A 6,903-nucleotide genomic window follows, 5' to 3' on the forward strand; every position below is an offset into this window, starting at 1 on the left:
GTAGAATGTCTGGGAGAGTTTCAGTAACTAGCTCTACATTATATGATTATTTTTTAGTTTGAGCCAGGAACTAGTGGCCCCTTAGTGCTAGAAGCAGAAACAAATTTAACGTGTACCATTTACAGATATATTTGCCGGGGGAGGGTAGCGACATCAAATAAATATGTGATACCATTCTGATTTTTTATCTTTTAGAAGATTTTTTCCCCCAAAGCATTTATTTTTTTAGCCTTATTTTTCATGACAAAACTAGTATATATTTGGAGTATAAAAAGAAACTCAAAATCACTTACGATCACATTACATAGAGTATCTATTGTTATGCCATTTTAATAACTCTGACTATATATTAAGCCTGGAGCTTTTCTAGAGTGAGAACCCTCCTCCCACACTCTACTCTTTCTTTCTCCCACAACCTCTACATTATCTTCAAAGTTTTCTTAGCTATTCTTGGCCATTTGCTCTTTTATTTGAATTTTAGAATCAGGTTTTACTAGAACTCTGTTGAGATTTTTATTGGATTTGCATTCTTTTTATAGATTAATTTCAGTAGAATTAAAACTTTTGCTATATTGGTTCCTCTCTACCCTAAACACAGTATATTTCTCCATTAATCTACGTCTATTTTAATGTCTTTTTAAAAATATGAAATGTTTCAGAAATTTGCATGTCATTTTTGCACAGGGGCCACGATCATCTTCTCTGTACTGTTCCAACCTTAGAATATGTGCTGCCGAAGCCAGCACTCAGAAGATATATCTTAACTGTTGGGTTATATCAGGAGGGAAAGGTAAGAGGTCACATGTTCATTAGGCTCTTCATGAGACAGTAACTGACAAAGAGATTAAGCTAGACTAATTGTATTCATCACACCTAAAATTGTATCCATCACACCTAAAATTGTATCCATCACACCTAAAAGGGTTTAGTTGTGTGCTAACAATGGGGAAACTGTTTCTAGCTTTTGCTATCTTGCCCCTTCTAGCATCTAAACAAAGGCTCTTTTTCTGTTGGTCTTGACAGAGAAATGCAGCAGGTAAAAGGGGTTGGGAAGTTGGGAAAGAGAAAAAGGGAAAAGAAGATGGTCAGACATGACTAGGAGGAGGGACAGCTGATTGGGCAGGTGAATTGGGGGGAGAGCAGTGGCGGCGGGGGGGCGGGAAGGAATGACAGCAAGTGTGGATTTTCTGAGTTTTACTATTCTAGATAACCGGCAGCATCAATCACTTGGGATCTTGTTAGAAATTCAGATTGGCCCCAACTCAGATTTACCCAATCAGAATCTTTATTTTAACAAGATCCCCAGGTAATTCTTTTGCACATTAAAGTTCCAGAAGCTCTTAGTTGCCCCCAACCAGTCTGAGCCAGTCCTGATCAGTGTCATCAGCTTTAGACCTATTAATAGACAAAACTGGTTTGGTTGCCTAGAGACCTGGAAATCTGGTTCTTCGTGTAGACACTGAGTTTCAGAGTTCTCTTACCACTTTGGCCAAAGCCTTGCGACTCCCTTTGGCCTCAGTTTCTCTGTTAAGCATGTCAGTTCTCTGCAGGGGTTGGCTCCTAGCCCTGGATCCCAGATTCCTTGGCTTTGGTCCTCAGTTCTGCCAAATTCTTGCTCTGCCCCTTCCTCTGGGAAGCAAGATGTGATTTCCTACGCCCTTCTCAGCTACCGCCTGGGGGACCTGCAGTGACTGGACCGATCACCTGGAACTGTGCCTGATTCTGAGTATTGTCACCTGGACTTCTTCCAGCACTGTGTTCTGCTGGCAGAAAGGACACACTCATATATCCAAATAGCCTGGCCCAGTCCGAGCTTGTCACGCCCTCTGACCACTGCACACTGGTCTGCCTCGCTGCCTCCTGGGGTGGGCCAGCTTCTGAAGACAGGCTCTGTTCCCTCTGTCCCGCTGGATCTTGGCTTCTTCTTCCTTCCCGTGGCCTGTGCTGATGTGGTCCCAGCCTCCCTTGCACACAAATCTCCTATGAAAGAGAAGGAGGCCAGCAGAGACAACGGGAAGCAGGCCACAGTCCCGTCTCTAACATCGGTGACTCTGGGACCTCATGGCCCTGCTTCTGTGTAGACCTTGGGATTCCAAACACTTTTACCCTTTAGGTAAAAGATACCCTGCGAGCCCTAGAAGACGACTGAGTACAAACAAGCTCAGGTTTTTGCATAATGTGTATTTTTTAGTCCTTTTTCCAAGGTGGAGAAAAATCTTCTTTGTGGCCTGACTTATTTTATAAAAACAGACCAATCCCTAGAGACGCTCAATCATTTCTCTGGTTACTATACAACCACGTCACTTCGACTGATGGCAGTATACCTCCTGCCATGCTCAATTCATGGTGGAACACTATACAAAGGGTGTCAGACCTGCTGCTGTGTTTTAAACCAGCACAAAATGACATCAAGTTCAAAGCAATCAGGTTGGCCGTCAGTTATAGAGGCCAATTTTTAGATCAGCACGACTCTCCATTAATTAGTAAAACAGAGCGCTGACTGTATCTTTAAGGCGGTTGCATCATTTCTATTCCTAAGAACTGTTCTTTGGTGACTTCTTCTAAAAAGAAGATGAAAAAGAAGAAAGAAAACAAAAAGAAAGTGTGGCAGCACCCACAGTCTCGAAGTAATGGTGTGGGTGTTGTTTGCATTATTTACATCCATAACACTTTCACAAGAATCCACATGTCTTACAAAAGAATGTACAAATTGCAGGAAAGAAGCGGTAACGCAGTAAGACACAAAGAAAACAATTATCCAGAGGAAGATTTAAGTTTGGCATAAATCGTTGGCGCCGAAAGAATGGAAAAGTATGCACAGACTCCATCTGCATCTACAGAGGCAGGCATGTGGCGGCATCTGCCCGGTCAGAAGAGAAACTCCACGCAGAACGGCAGTGAAAGTCATCGTCAGAAACGCCTCGGCTCATCTTGAATAAGGAATACATGCTATTTGATGAAGTCACTCCAAGTTTCTAAAGTGGCATGGCAGTCTCATTACATGAGCAGAGATGGATAAATCTGTGACTTTCCGAAAGGCACTCTGGGCCGAGCAAAAGCAAAGGTCCTAGGAAGAAGCTACTTAAGACTAGGATGAGTAAATGGATAGGAAATAGAACGTAAGTACGAACGATTCATCGCACCTTTCTGACGGTCCAGATTTTCTCAGGATAGACTTCGTTGATAAATCATGACGAAACTGCATTTGCTGTTGGTGGAAAGAACCCAGTTTTGATGGACGTCACGCCAGTTCTCCTTCAGTCGTTTTCAGCGTTATGCCTGCTGTTATGCATGATTTTGAACAAGGTTCCAACCAACCCTTCAAACTTACAGGAAAAGGGAAACCTGGTACGGAGGTGGGGGAGGAGGGGTGGGGAGTGGGGGAAGACGACCCTCAGGAAAAATTTCTTAAAATGTTGCAGAGGCTTAAAAATTGGTAAGTATGCAGAACGACACGTCAGACGGGTGCTATTATAACTTTAGTGTGTGTGGTGACAGTCAAAGCACTCAAAATGACAATGCCATTTGTCTTCTTTGTATTGCTTTTGTTTTCACAAGTCACATGGCAAAATCAACAAATACTACATCATCCCTCTGAGGATTCAGCTGTGGAAAAAGCATCCACTAGCTCATCTCTAGGGTAGCTATTATTAGCTTGCTTTGATTCTCTCATACGCCACGTACCCGTGCTCATTAAGCTGTTTGCTTGCTTCCTTTGTCATATTCCTCTATGAATCTGACTACTGCCATGCAGTGTACTCCGGTGAAACCCAGAGGTACCCGTTTCCATAGGCCTTTTCCAAAATGGATGTAATCCCTCTAGTTTTAAAAACGTTATCTGGAGGAAAAACAAAATGCAACGTCATACGTGCGCTGGTATTGAACCTTTCTAGAGGAAACATTACAGTACCTGCACTGGACTGCAGTGTCACTTCTGCTCTCCCCGACTAAACCCCTGGTCACTCAGAACCTGTGAACATGACCTTACTTGGAAACAGGGTCTTTGCGGATGTAATCAGGTTAAGAAGTCATACTGGATTAGACTGGGCCCTAAATCCGGTGACGGGTGCCCTTATAAGAAGGTCCTGCAGAGACACAGACGTCCAGGAAGATCGTCATGTGAAGACAGAGGCAGAAGTTGGAGTGATGTAGCTACAAGCCAAAGACCGCCAGTAACCATCAGAAGGGGCCTTAGAGCAGATACTGTCCGAGAGTCTTTGGGGGTATGTGGCTCTCCTGACACTCTGATGTCAGACTTCTAGCCTCCAGGACGGTGAGATATGTGAGATATACATTTCTGTTGTTGAAACTACCCGGTTTGTGGCATTTTGTTGTGGCTGCCCTAGGAGACGAATGTAATAGCCAAACTCCAGATTATGAAATTAAGCACTTTAAATACCCAAAGACTTGACATTAGCTTTCCCTTTGATGATGAAGTTAGGGGAGGAAAAGGCTACTTGTCAGGGTGACGTGGTAAGTACAGACCAAAGATGGGATTAGAAGTTGGTCACTCTAGCATCACAAGGCATAGGGAACTAGGAGAGAACGGACGTTTCACTGAAAGCACTCAGGTGTTGATACCACAACAGCAAGTGAGGCATCAGACTTCCACTTTGCAAAACTTGCAACGCAGCTGGTCAAATTCTGATGACAACCCCTTTTCAACCCCTCGCACAAATAAAAAGTACATTAAAAATGAGAACTAGAGATTCGAGGTGAGGGTGGTTTTGTACCAAGTAGTCCGTGTGCCTGGTGTTTCCCCCAGCTTTCTAGATCTTTGGGGGCAAAGACAATGCGAGTGGTTCCCTTGGATCCGATGTGGGCTACCCCCAGGAGAAAGCAAGTATGGGGGTATCTTGTGTCCTTTCCAAGAGGGTCATCTGGATGGGTAGCCAGATGAATAAAAAAGCTGGAGTTGGTACTCAGCTTCTCGGGGTCCCTGGGAAGAGCACGTGCTCAGCCATAGGAAGATGTGCCCCTCCGTCTGCAGGGAAATGCAGGTGAGAGAAGCCCCGGCCTGGAGCATCTCCAAAAACCTCATACAACGCCAGCAAGGGAGGCAACTGTGACTCCCTGTCAAGGTCACAGAACTCAGATACTAGACCTTCACAAGACTAGCAGACAAGTAAGCACTTTCCGGCTGCCCTCTCCTTGTCTTCCTCCCAGGATTCCAAACTGGGGCAAGTGTGAAATCACCTTTAGAAAGCTGCAAGGGGCAGGGATGCGGAAAGGGACGTGAACACAGGTTGCTCTTCTAACTCAGCGTTTTGTAGGAGGCCGAGCTGGGGGCCAGAGATACCAACGTTTTTACTGTGACATGAACCCAGACACAGTCATGACTGACCAAAGGATATATTACCTGGAAGTGACTAGAAGAATAAAAATTCACTCTATATTTCACCCAAGAAGGGAGAAAGTGCTAACTCTGTGGAATAAATTTGAAGTGTTGTTTTATGATTGATTACATCCTATGAGTCATGCTTGTTCAGTGTAACAGTTACATAACAGCTTCTAAATGCAATTGAACAGAGCAGTTTTCAGTGCTTTCTATAGAGATTTCCCCTGTGAAGTCACTGCATTTCTGTCTGAACTTTGGAAAATTATATGTCAAATTGCCCTCACAGAGAATTTCATCCTTTTTACTTACTGTTTATCAGCACTTATGAAATGTCTAAACTGAAAAGCATTATATGCTTGGTACACATTAAGTGCTCAATAATTGTTGAATTAATAAAGAAATGGATGGGCAGTAAAGAGAAATCCTGATTGCCTGGATTCTTTATAAACCCAGGCTATCCCCCAGTTCTTTTCTGGTAGAGTAAGAAATATCCCAAGCTGGTGATTTCTGAGCAATTCCAGCCAAATATTTATGGCCTCCTTACATGAAATTATAAAACTTTAGCATTAGAAGGAATCTTAAGAGGCGACTGAGTCCAACCCCTTCATTTTACAGATGAAGGGCTAAAGACATGAAATAATTTGATGAAGGTCACCTTTTCCCAGAGTGTCAGCACTAGACCTGGAAACTCTGACCACTGACTCATTGCTAGTGACATTCTTTGCTTTCTAGGCTTCTTGCTAGCTTCGCTTTGTTGGAATGATGGCTTATGTGCTCTTTGTTACTTTTTTCACCAATGAAAAACAGAAGTGGTACCAAATTGCCTTCACCTAAGAAGCAAACATGAAACATCTACCTGTGTTCAGCACTGCACTTGGAAGCCAGTGAGGAGTCAGGGCTAGCTACTGCTCTCAGGGAGCATGTAGCCAAGTCGGGGAGACAGACAAGTGAAAAAAAACAACTATAACACAGTGGGCAAATGCTCTATAGTGAACTCTATAGGAAAAGCACAGCCTAAGGGTCATAAAAGGCTTGTTAGAGGAGGTGACGTGATGACATGAAATGACGACACCAGTAGACTGCGATACGTTATGTATATACACCATAATACCTGAGAATGAGGAAGGCTTAAAAAGCAGGGTATGTTTAGCACACTCTAAGTACTGTACCATGGAGCTATCACGGGTGGAGGTATCAGTGATTACAGGGGGTGGGAGGAGAGATGGGTCAGAGACAGAAGCAGGAACCCAAACATGGAGAGATTTCCATGCAATGTTAAAGTGTGTCGACTCCACAGAAAGTCTACTAGAAACGACTGAAGTATTTTTTTGTAAGGGAGTTATGAGATCTGCCTCAGATACATCAGTCTAGCTACAATATGGGAAGTAGCTTTGAGTGGGAGAATGCAGGCAAAGAGGCCAGCAGGGGAACTACTGAAATAATCCAGGTAGGAAAGAAATGGCAGGAGAGATGGAAAAGGCAAAAGAATTTCAGAAAAAAATGCTGTGGACTGAGTTGCGTGCCCCTCTGCCCCTAAGGCCCAATGTGATGGGGTCTGGAGATGG

The 6,903-nt window shown here is 43.7% G+C and overlaps 1 non-coding gene across 1 annotated transcript; it reads right to left on the minus strand.

Annotated features, from left to right (window-relative positions):
• Positions 1 to 639: 639 nt before the first annotated feature.
• On the minus strand, positions 640 to 746 carry LOC123614118 (U6 spliceosomal RNA). The gene has a single exon (XR_006721613.1). It is a non-coding gene; the product is annotated as a U6 spliceosomal RNA (small nuclear RNA).
• Between the last annotated feature and the right edge of the window lie 6,157 nt (positions 747 to 6,903).

The sequence above is a fragment of the Camelus bactrianus genome, chromosome 20 (assembly GCF_048773025.1).
Source record: "Camelus bactrianus isolate YW-2024 breed Bactrian camel chromosome 20, ASM4877302v1, whole genome shotgun sequence".
Taxonomy (NCBI): domain Eukaryota; kingdom Metazoa; phylum Chordata; class Mammalia; order Artiodactyla; family Camelidae; genus Camelus; species Camelus bactrianus.